The following is a 10212-nucleotide window of genomic DNA, read 5'->3' as shown; positions in this document are numbered from 1 at the left end:
CCTATCCAATCCCTTATCCTATCCTCAATCTTGTCCTATCCTCTATCCTATCCCATCCTCTATCCTATCCTATCCTCTATCCTATCCTATCCTCAATCCTATCCTATCCCCTATCCTATCCTATCCTCTATCCTATTTCACTCCTCTATCCTATCCAATCCCCTATCCTATCCTGAATCCTATCCTATCCCGTATCCTATCCTATCATTTCCTATTCTATCCTCTATCCTATACTACCGTTTGTCCTATCCTATCCTCTATCCTATCCTATCCTCTATCCTATAATATCATATATCCTACCCTATCCTCTATCCTATCCTATCCCGTATCCTATCCTATCATTTCCTATTCTATCCTCTATCCTATACTACCGTTTGTCCTATCCTATCCTCTATCCTATCCTATCCTCTATCCTATAATATCATATATCCTACCCTATCCTCTATCCTATCCTATCCTCTATCCTATAATATCATATATCCTATCCTATCCTCTATCCTATCCTATCCTCTATCCTATCCTATCCTCTATCCTATCCTATCCTCTATCCTATCCTATCCTCTATCCTATCCTATCCTATCCTCAATCCTATCCTATCCCCTATCCTATCCAATCGTCTATCCTATAATATCCTCTATCCTATCCTATCCTGAATGCTATTATGTATCCTATCCAATCCTCTATCCTATCCAATCCTCTATCCTATCCTATCCTCTATACTATCCTATCCTCTTTCCTATCCTATCCTCTATCCTATTCTATCCTCTATCCTATCCTATCCTCTATCCTATTGTATCCTCTATCCTATCCCATCCTCTATCCTATCCATTCCTCTATTCTATAATATCCTCTATCCTATCCAATCCTCTATCCTATCCTCTATCCTATCCTATCCTCTATCCTATCCTATCCTCTATCCTATCCTATCCTCTATCCTATCCTATCCTCTATCCTATCCTATCCTCTATCCTATCCTATCCTCTATCCAATCCTATCCTCTATCCTATCCTATCCTCTATCCTATCCTATCCTCTATCCTATCCTATCCTCTATCCTATCCTATCCTCTACACTAAAATATCCTCTATACTATCCAATCGTCTATCCTGTCCTCTATCCTATCCTCTATACTATCCTAACCTCTATCCTATAATATCCTCTATCCTATCCTATCCTCTATCCTATCCTATCCTCTATCCTATCCTATCATTTCCTATTCTATCCTCTATCCTATACTACCGTTTGTCCTATCCTATGCTCTATCCTATATCATATATCCTACCCTATCCTCTATCCTATCCTATCCTCTATCCTATAATATCATATATCCTATCCTATCCTCTATCCTATCCTATCCTATCCTCTATCCTATCCTATCCTCTATCCTATCCTATCCTATCCTCAATCCTATCCTATCCTCTATCCTATCCAATCGTCTATCCTATAATATCCTCTATCCTATCCTATCCTGAATGCTATTATGTATCCTATCCAATCCTCCATCTTATCCAATCCTCTATCCCATAATATCCTCTATTCTATCCAATCCTCTATCCTATCCATTCCTCTATTCTATAATATCCTATATCCTATCCAATCCTCTATCCTATCCTCTATATTATCCTATCCTCTATCCTATCCTATCCTTTATCCTATAATATCCTCTATCCTATCCTATCCTTTGTTGTATCCTATTTTCTATCCTATCGTATCGTCTATCCTATCCTATCCTCTATCCTATCCTATCCTCTATCCTATCCTATCCTCAATCCTATCCTATCCCCTATCCTATCCTATCCTCTATCCTATCCTATCCTCTGTCGTATCCTATTTTCTGTCCTATCCTATCCTCTATCCTATCCTGTCCTCTATTCTATCCTATCCTCTATCCTATTGTATCCTCTATCCTATCCCATCCTCTATCCTATCCTATCCTCTATCCTATCCTATCCTCTATCCTATTTCACTCCTTTATCCTATCCAATCCCCTATCCTATCCTGAATCCTATACTATCCCGTATCCTATCCTATCCTATCCTATTCTATCCTCTATCCTATACTACCGTTTGTCCTATCCTATCCTCTGACCTATCCTATCCTCTATCCTATAATATCATATATCCTACCCTATCCTCTATCCTATCCTATCCTCTATCCTATAATATCATATATCCTATCCTATCCTCTATCCTATAATATCATATATCGTATCCTATCCTATATCCTATCCTATCCTCAATCCTATCCTATCCTCTATCCTATCCTATCCTCTAGCCTATCCTATCCTCTATCCTATCCTATCCTCTATGCTATCCTATCCTATCCTCAATCCTATCCTATCCTCTATCCTATCCTATCATCTATCCTATCCTATCGTCTAGCCTATCCTATCCTCTATCCTATCTTATCCTCTATCCTATCCTATCCTCAATCCTATCCTATCCTCTATCCTATCCTATCCTGAATGCTATTATGTATCCTATCCAATCCTCTACCTTATCCAATCCTCTATCCCATAATATCCTCTATTCTATCCAATCCTCTATCCTATCCATTCCTCTATTCTATAATATCCTCTATCCTATCCAATCCTCTATCCTATCCTCTATCCTATCCCATCCTCTATCCTATCCTATCCTTTATCCTATAATATCCTCTATCCTATCCTATCCTCTGTTGTATCCTATTTGCTATCCTATCGTATCCTCTATCCTATCCTATCCTCTATCCTATCCTATCCTCTATCCTATCCTATCGTCTATCCTATAATATCATCTATCCTATCCTATCCTCTATCCTATAATATCCTCTATACTATCCAATCCTCTATCCTGTCCTCTATCCTATCCTCTATACTATCCTCTATCCTATCCTCTATCTTATCCAATCCTCTATCCCATAATATCCTCTATTCTATCCAATCCTCTATGCTATCCTATCCTCTATCCTATCCTATCCTCTATCCTATCCTATCCTCTATCCTATCCTATCCTCTATCCTATCCTATCATCTATCCTATCCTATCCTCAATCCTATCCTATCCCCTATCTTATCCTATCCTCTATCCAATTTCACTCCTCTATCCTATCCAATCCCCTATCCTCTCCTGAATCCTATCCTATCCCGTATCCTATCCTATCCTATCCTATTCTATCCTCTATCGTATACTACCGTTTGTCCTATCCTATCCTCTATCCTATCCTATCCTCTATCCTATAATATCATATATCCTACCCTATCCTCTATCCTATCCTATCCTCTATCCTATAATATCATATATCCTATCCTATCCTCTATCCTATCCTATCCTCTATCCTATCCTATCCTCTATCCTATAATATCATATATCCTATCCTATCCTATATCCTATCCTATCCTCTATCCTATCCTATCCTCTATCCTATCCTATGCTCTAGCCTATCCTATCCTCTATCCTACCCTATCCTCTTTCCTATCCTATCCTCTGTCCTATTCTATCCTATTCTATCCTCTATCCTATCCTCTATCCTATCCTATGCTGCATCCTATCCAGTCCCCTATCCTATCCTCAATACTATCCCATCCTCTATCCTATCCTATCCTCTATCCTATAATATCTTCTATCCTATCCAATCCTCTATCCTATCCTATCCTCTATCCTATCCAATCGTCTATCCTATAATATCCTCTATCCTATCCTATCCTGAATGCTATCCTCTATCCTATCCAATCCATTATCCTATCCAATCCTCTATTCTATGATATCCTCTATCCTATCCTCTATCCTATCCTCCATCCTATACTCTATCCTATCCTCTATCCTATCATATCCTCAATGCATTCCTGTATCCTATCCAATCCCCTATCCTATCCTATCCTCTATGCTATAATATCATATATCGTATCCTATTCTCTATCCTATCCTATCCTCTATCATATCCTATCCTCTATCCTATCCTATCATATCCTATCCTCCAGCATAACCTATCCTCTATCCTATCCTATACTCTATGATAAAATATCCTCTATCCTATCCAATCCTCTATCCTATCCTCTATCCTATCCTATCCTCCATCCTATACAATCCCCTATCCTATCCTCAATCTTATCCTATCCTCCATCCTATAATATCCTCTATCCTATCCAATCCAATCCTCTATCCTATTCTCTATCCTATCCTATCCTCTATCCTATCCTGTCCTGTATCCTATCCTATCCCCTATCCTATCCTATCCTCTAGCCTATCCTATTCTCTATCCTATCCTACCGTTTGTCCTATCCTATCCTCTAGCCTATCCTATCCTCTATCCTACCCTACCGTTTGTCCTATCATATCCTCTATTCTATCCTATCCTCTATCCTATCCTATCATCTATCCTATCATATCCTCTATCCTATAATATCCTATATTCTATCCAATCCTCTATCCTATCCTCTATCCCATCCAATCCCCTATCCTATCCTCCATCCTATAATATCCGCTATCCTATCCAATCCTCTTTCCTATCCTATCCTCTATCCTACCCTATCCTCTTTCCTACCCTATCCTCTATCCTATCCTCTATCCTATCCTCTATCCTATCCAATCCTCTATCCTATCCTATCCCCTATCCTATCCTATCCTATAGCCTATCCTATCCTCTATCCTATCCTGCCGTTTGTCCTATCCTACCGTTTGTCCTATCCTATCCTCTAGCCTATCCTATCCTCTACCCTATCCTACCCTCTATCCTATCCTATCGTCTATCCTATAATATCCTCTATCCTATCCTATCCTCCATCCTATCCAATCCCCTATCCTATCCTCAATCTTATCCTCTCCTCCATTCTATAATATCCTCTATCCTATCCAATCCTCTATCCTATCCTATCCTCTATCCTATCCTATCCTCTATCCTATCCTATCATCTATCCTATCCTATCCTCTATCCTATCCTATCATCTACCCTATCCAATCGTCTATCCTATAATATCCTCTATCCTATCCTATCCTGTAGCCTATCCTATCCTCTATCCTATCCTACCGTTTGTCCTATCCTATACTCTGTCCTATCCTATCCTCTATCCTATCGTATCCTCTATCCTATCCTATCCTCTATCCTATCCTATCGTCTATCCTATAATATCCTCTATCCTATCCTATCCTCCATCCTATCCAATCACCTATCCTATCCCCCATCCTATAATATCCTCTATCCTATCCAGTCCTCTATCCTATCCTATTCTCTATCCTATCCTATCCTCTATCCTATCCTATCATCTATCCTATCCTATCCTCTATCCTATCCTATCATCTATCCTATAATATCCTCTATCCTATAATATCCTCTATTCTATCCATTCCTCTATCCTATCCTCTATCCTATCCTCTATCCCATCCAATCCCCTATCCTGTCCTCCATCCTATAATATCCTCTATCCTATCCAATCCTCTATCCTATCCTATCCTATCCTCTATCCTATTGTATCCTCTATCCTATCCCCTATCCTATCCTATCCTATATCCTCTAATATCCTCTATCCTGTCCTATACTCTATCCTATCCTATCCTCTGTCCTATCCTGTCCACTATCCTATCCTGTCCTCTATCCTATCCTACCCCCTATCCTATCCTATCCTATATCCTCTAATATCCTCTATCCTGTCCTATACTCTATCCTATCCTATCCTCTGTCCTATCCTGTCCACTATCCTATCCTGTCCTCTATCCTATCCTATCCCCTATCATATCCTATCATGTAGCCTATCCTATCCTCTATCCTATCCTACCGTTTGTCCTATCCAATACTCTGTCCTATCCTATCCTCTATCCTATTGTATCCTCTATCCTATCCTATCCTCTATCCTATCCTATCGTCTATCCTATAATATCCTCTATCCTATCCTATCCTCCATCCTATCCAATCCCCTATCCTATCCTCAATCTTATCCTATCCTCCATCCTATAACATCCTCTATCCTATCCAATCCAATCCCCTATCCTATCCTCTATCCTATCCTATCCTCTATCCTATAATATCCTCTATTCTATTCATTCCTCTATCCTATCCTCTATCCTATCCTCTATCCCATCCAATCCCCTATCCTATCCTCCATCCTATAATATCCTCTATCCTATCCAATCCTCTTTCCTATCCTATCCTCTATCCTACCCTATCCTCTTTCCTACCCTATCCTCTATCCTATTCTATCCTATTCTATCCTCTATCCTATCCTCTACCCTCTCCTATGCTCCATCCTATCCAGTCCCCTATCCTATCCTCAATACTATCCCGTCCCCTATCCTATCCTATCCTCTATCCTATAATATCTTCTATCCTATCCAATCCTCTATCCTATCCTCTATCCTATCCTCTATCCTATCCAATCCTCTATCCTATCCTATCCTCTATCCTATCGTATCGTCTATCCTATCCCATCCTCTATCCTATCCTATCCTCTATCCTATCCAATCGTCTATCCTATAATATCCTCTATCCTATCCTATCCTGAATGCTATCCTCTATCCTATCCAATCCTCTATCCTATCCAATCCTCTATCCTATCCTATCCTCTATGCTATAATATCATATATCGTATCCTATTCTCTATCCTATCCTATCCTCTATCCTATCCTATCCTCTATCCTATCCTATCATCTATCCTATCCTATCCTCTATCCTATCCTATCCTCTATCCTATAATATCATAAATCCTATCCTATCCTCTATCCTATCCTATCCTCTATCCTATAATATCATATATCTTATCCTATCCTCTATCCTACAATATCATATATCCTATCCTATCCTCTATCCTATCCTATCCTCTATCCTATCCTCTATCCTATAATATGCTCTATCGTTTCCTAACGTTTGTCCTATCATATCCTCTATTCTATCCTATCCTCTATCCTATCTTATCGTCTATCCTATCCTATCCTCTATCCTATCCTATCGTCTATCCTATAATATCCTCTATCCTATCCTATCCTCTATCCTATCCTATCGTCTATCCTATAATATCCTCTATCCTATCCTATCCTCCATCCTATCCAATCCACTATCCTATCCTCAATCTTATCCTATCCTCCATCCTATAATATCCTCTATCCTATCCTATCCTGAATGATATCCTCTATCCTATCCAATCCTCTATCCTATCCAATCCTCTATCCTATCCTCTATCCTATCCTCTATCCTATACTCTATCCTATCCTCTATCCTATCCTATCCTCAATGCATACGTGTATCCTATCCAATCCTCTATCCTATCCTATCCTCTATGCTATAATATCATATATCGTATCCTATTCTCTATCCTATCCTATCCTCTATCCTATCCTATCCTCTATCCTATCCTATCATCTATCCTATCCTATCCTCTATCCTATCCTATCCTCTATCCTATAATATCATATATCCTATCCTATCCTCTATCCTATCCTATCCTCTATCCTATAATATCATATATCTTATCCTATCCTCTATCCTATAATATCATATATCCTATCCTATCCTCTATCCCATCCTATCCTCTATCCTATCCTCTATCCTATAATATCCTCTATCGTTTCCTAACGTTTGTCCTATCATATCCTCTATTCTATCCTATCCTCTATCCTATCTTATCGTCTATCCTATCCTATCCTCTATCCTATCCTATCGTCTATCCTATAATATCCTCTATCCTATCCTATCCTCCATCCTATCCAATCCCCTATCCTATCCTCAATCTTATCCTATCCTCTATCCTATAATATCCTCTATCCTATCCAATCCTCTATCCTATCCTATCCTCTATCCTATCCTATCCTCTATCCTATCCTATCATCTATCCTATCCTATCCTCTATCCTATCCTATCGTCTATCCTATAATATCCTCTATCCTATCCTATCCTCCATCCTATCCAATCCACTATCCTATCCTCAATCTTATCCTATCCTCCATCCTATAATATCCTCTATCCTATCCAATCCTCTATCCTATACTATCCTCTATCCTATCCTATCCTCTATCCTATCCTATCCTCTATCCTATCCTATCACCTATCCTATCCTATCCTCTATCCTATCCTATCATCTATCCTATCCTATCCTCTATCCTATCCTATCGTCTATCCTATAATATCCTCTATCCTATCCTATCCTCCATCCTATCCAATCCACTATCCTATCCTCAATCTTATCCTATCCTCCATCCTATCCTATCCTGAATGCTATCCTCTATCCTATCCAATCCTCTATCCTATCCAATCCTCTATCCTATCCAATCCTCTATCCTATCCAATCCTCTATCCTATCCTCTATCCTATCCTCTATCCTATACTCTATCCTATCCTCTATCCTATCCTATCCTCAATGCATTCGTGTATCCTATCCAATCCTCTATCCTATCCTATCCTCTATGCTATAATATCATATATCGTATCCTATTCTCTATCCTATCCTATCCTCTATCCTATCCTATCCTCTATCCTATCCTATCATCTATCCTATCCTATCCTCTATCCTATCCTATCATCTATCCTATCCTATCGTCTATCCTATAATATCCTCTATCCTATCCTATCATCTATCCTATCCTATCCTCTATCCTATCCTATCGTCTATCCTATAATATCCTCTATCCTATCCTATCCTCCATCCTATCCAATCCACTATCCTATCCTCTATCCTATCCTATCCTCTATCCTATCTTATCCTCTATCCTATCCTATCCTCTATCCTATCCTATCGTCTATCCTATAATATCCTCTATCCTATCCTATCCTCCATCCTATCCAATCCCCTATCCTATCCTCAATCTTATCCTATCCTCTATCCTATAATATCCTCTATCCTATCCAATCCTCTATCCTATCCTATCCTCTATCCTATCCTATCGTCTATCCTATAATATCCTCTATCCTATCCTATCCTCCATCCTATCCAATCCACTATCCTATCCTCAATCTTATCCTATCCTCCATCCTATAATATCCTCTAACCTATCCAATCCTCTATCCTATCCTATCCTCTATCCTATCCTATCCTCTAACCTATCCTATCCTCTATCCTATCCTATCATCTATCCTATCCTATCCTCTATCCTATCCTATCATCTATCCTATAATATCCTCTATTCTATCCAATCCTCTATCCTATCCTCCATCCTATAATATCCTCTATCCTATCCAATCCTCTATCCTATCCTATCCTCTATGCTATAATATCATATATCGTATCCTATTCTCTATCCTATCCTATCCTCTATCCTATCCTATCCTCTATCCTATCCTATCATCTATCCTATCCTATCCTATCCTCTATCCTATCCTATCCTCTATCCTATAATATCATATATCCTATCCTATCCTCTATCCTATCCTATCCTCTATCCTATAATATCATATATCTTATCCTATCCTCTATCCTATAATATCATATATCCTATCCTATCCTCTATCCTATCCTATCCTCTATCCTATCCTCTATCCTATAATATGCTCTATCGTTTCCTAACGTTTGTCCTATCATATCCTCTATTCTATCCTATCCTCTATCCTATCCTATCTTCTATCCTATCAATTCCCCTATCCTATCCTCTATCCTATCCTATCACCTATCCTCTATCCTATCCAATCCTCTATCCTATCACCTATCCTCTATCCTATCCAATCCTCTATCCTATCCTCTATCCTATCCTATACTCTATCCTATCCTATCCTCCATCCTATCCTATCCTCAAACCTATCCTTTCCTGTATCCTATCCAATCCCCTATCCTATCCTCTGTCCTATCCTATCCTCTATCCTATCCTATCCTCTATCCTATCCTATCCTCTATCCTATCCTATCGTCTATCCTATCCTCTATCCTATCCTATACTCTATCCTATCCTATCCTCCATCCTATCCTATCCTCAAACCTATCCTTTCCTGTATCCTATCCAATCCCCTATCCTATCCTCTGTCCTGTCCTATCCTCTATCCTATCCTATCCTCTAGCCTATCCTATCCTCTATCCTATCCTATCCTCTATCCTATCCTATCGTCTATCCTATCCTCTATGCTATCCTATACTCTATCCTATCCTATCATCTATCCTACCCTATCCTCTGTCCTATCCTATCCTCTATCCTATCCTATCCTCTATCCTATCCTATCCTCTATCCTCTATCCTATCCTATCCTCTATCCTATCCTATCCTCTATCCTATCCTATCTTCTATCCTATCCTATACTCTATCCTATCCTATCCTCTATCCTATCCTAT

Source organism: Halictus rubicundus, unplaced genomic scaffold (genome assembly GCF_050948215.1).
Source record: "Halictus rubicundus isolate RS-2024b unplaced genomic scaffold, iyHalRubi1_principal scaffold0370, whole genome shotgun sequence".
NCBI lineage: Eukaryota > Metazoa > Arthropoda > Insecta > Hymenoptera > Halictidae > Halictus > Halictus rubicundus.
Note: the sequence above shows the minus strand (reverse complement) of the source record.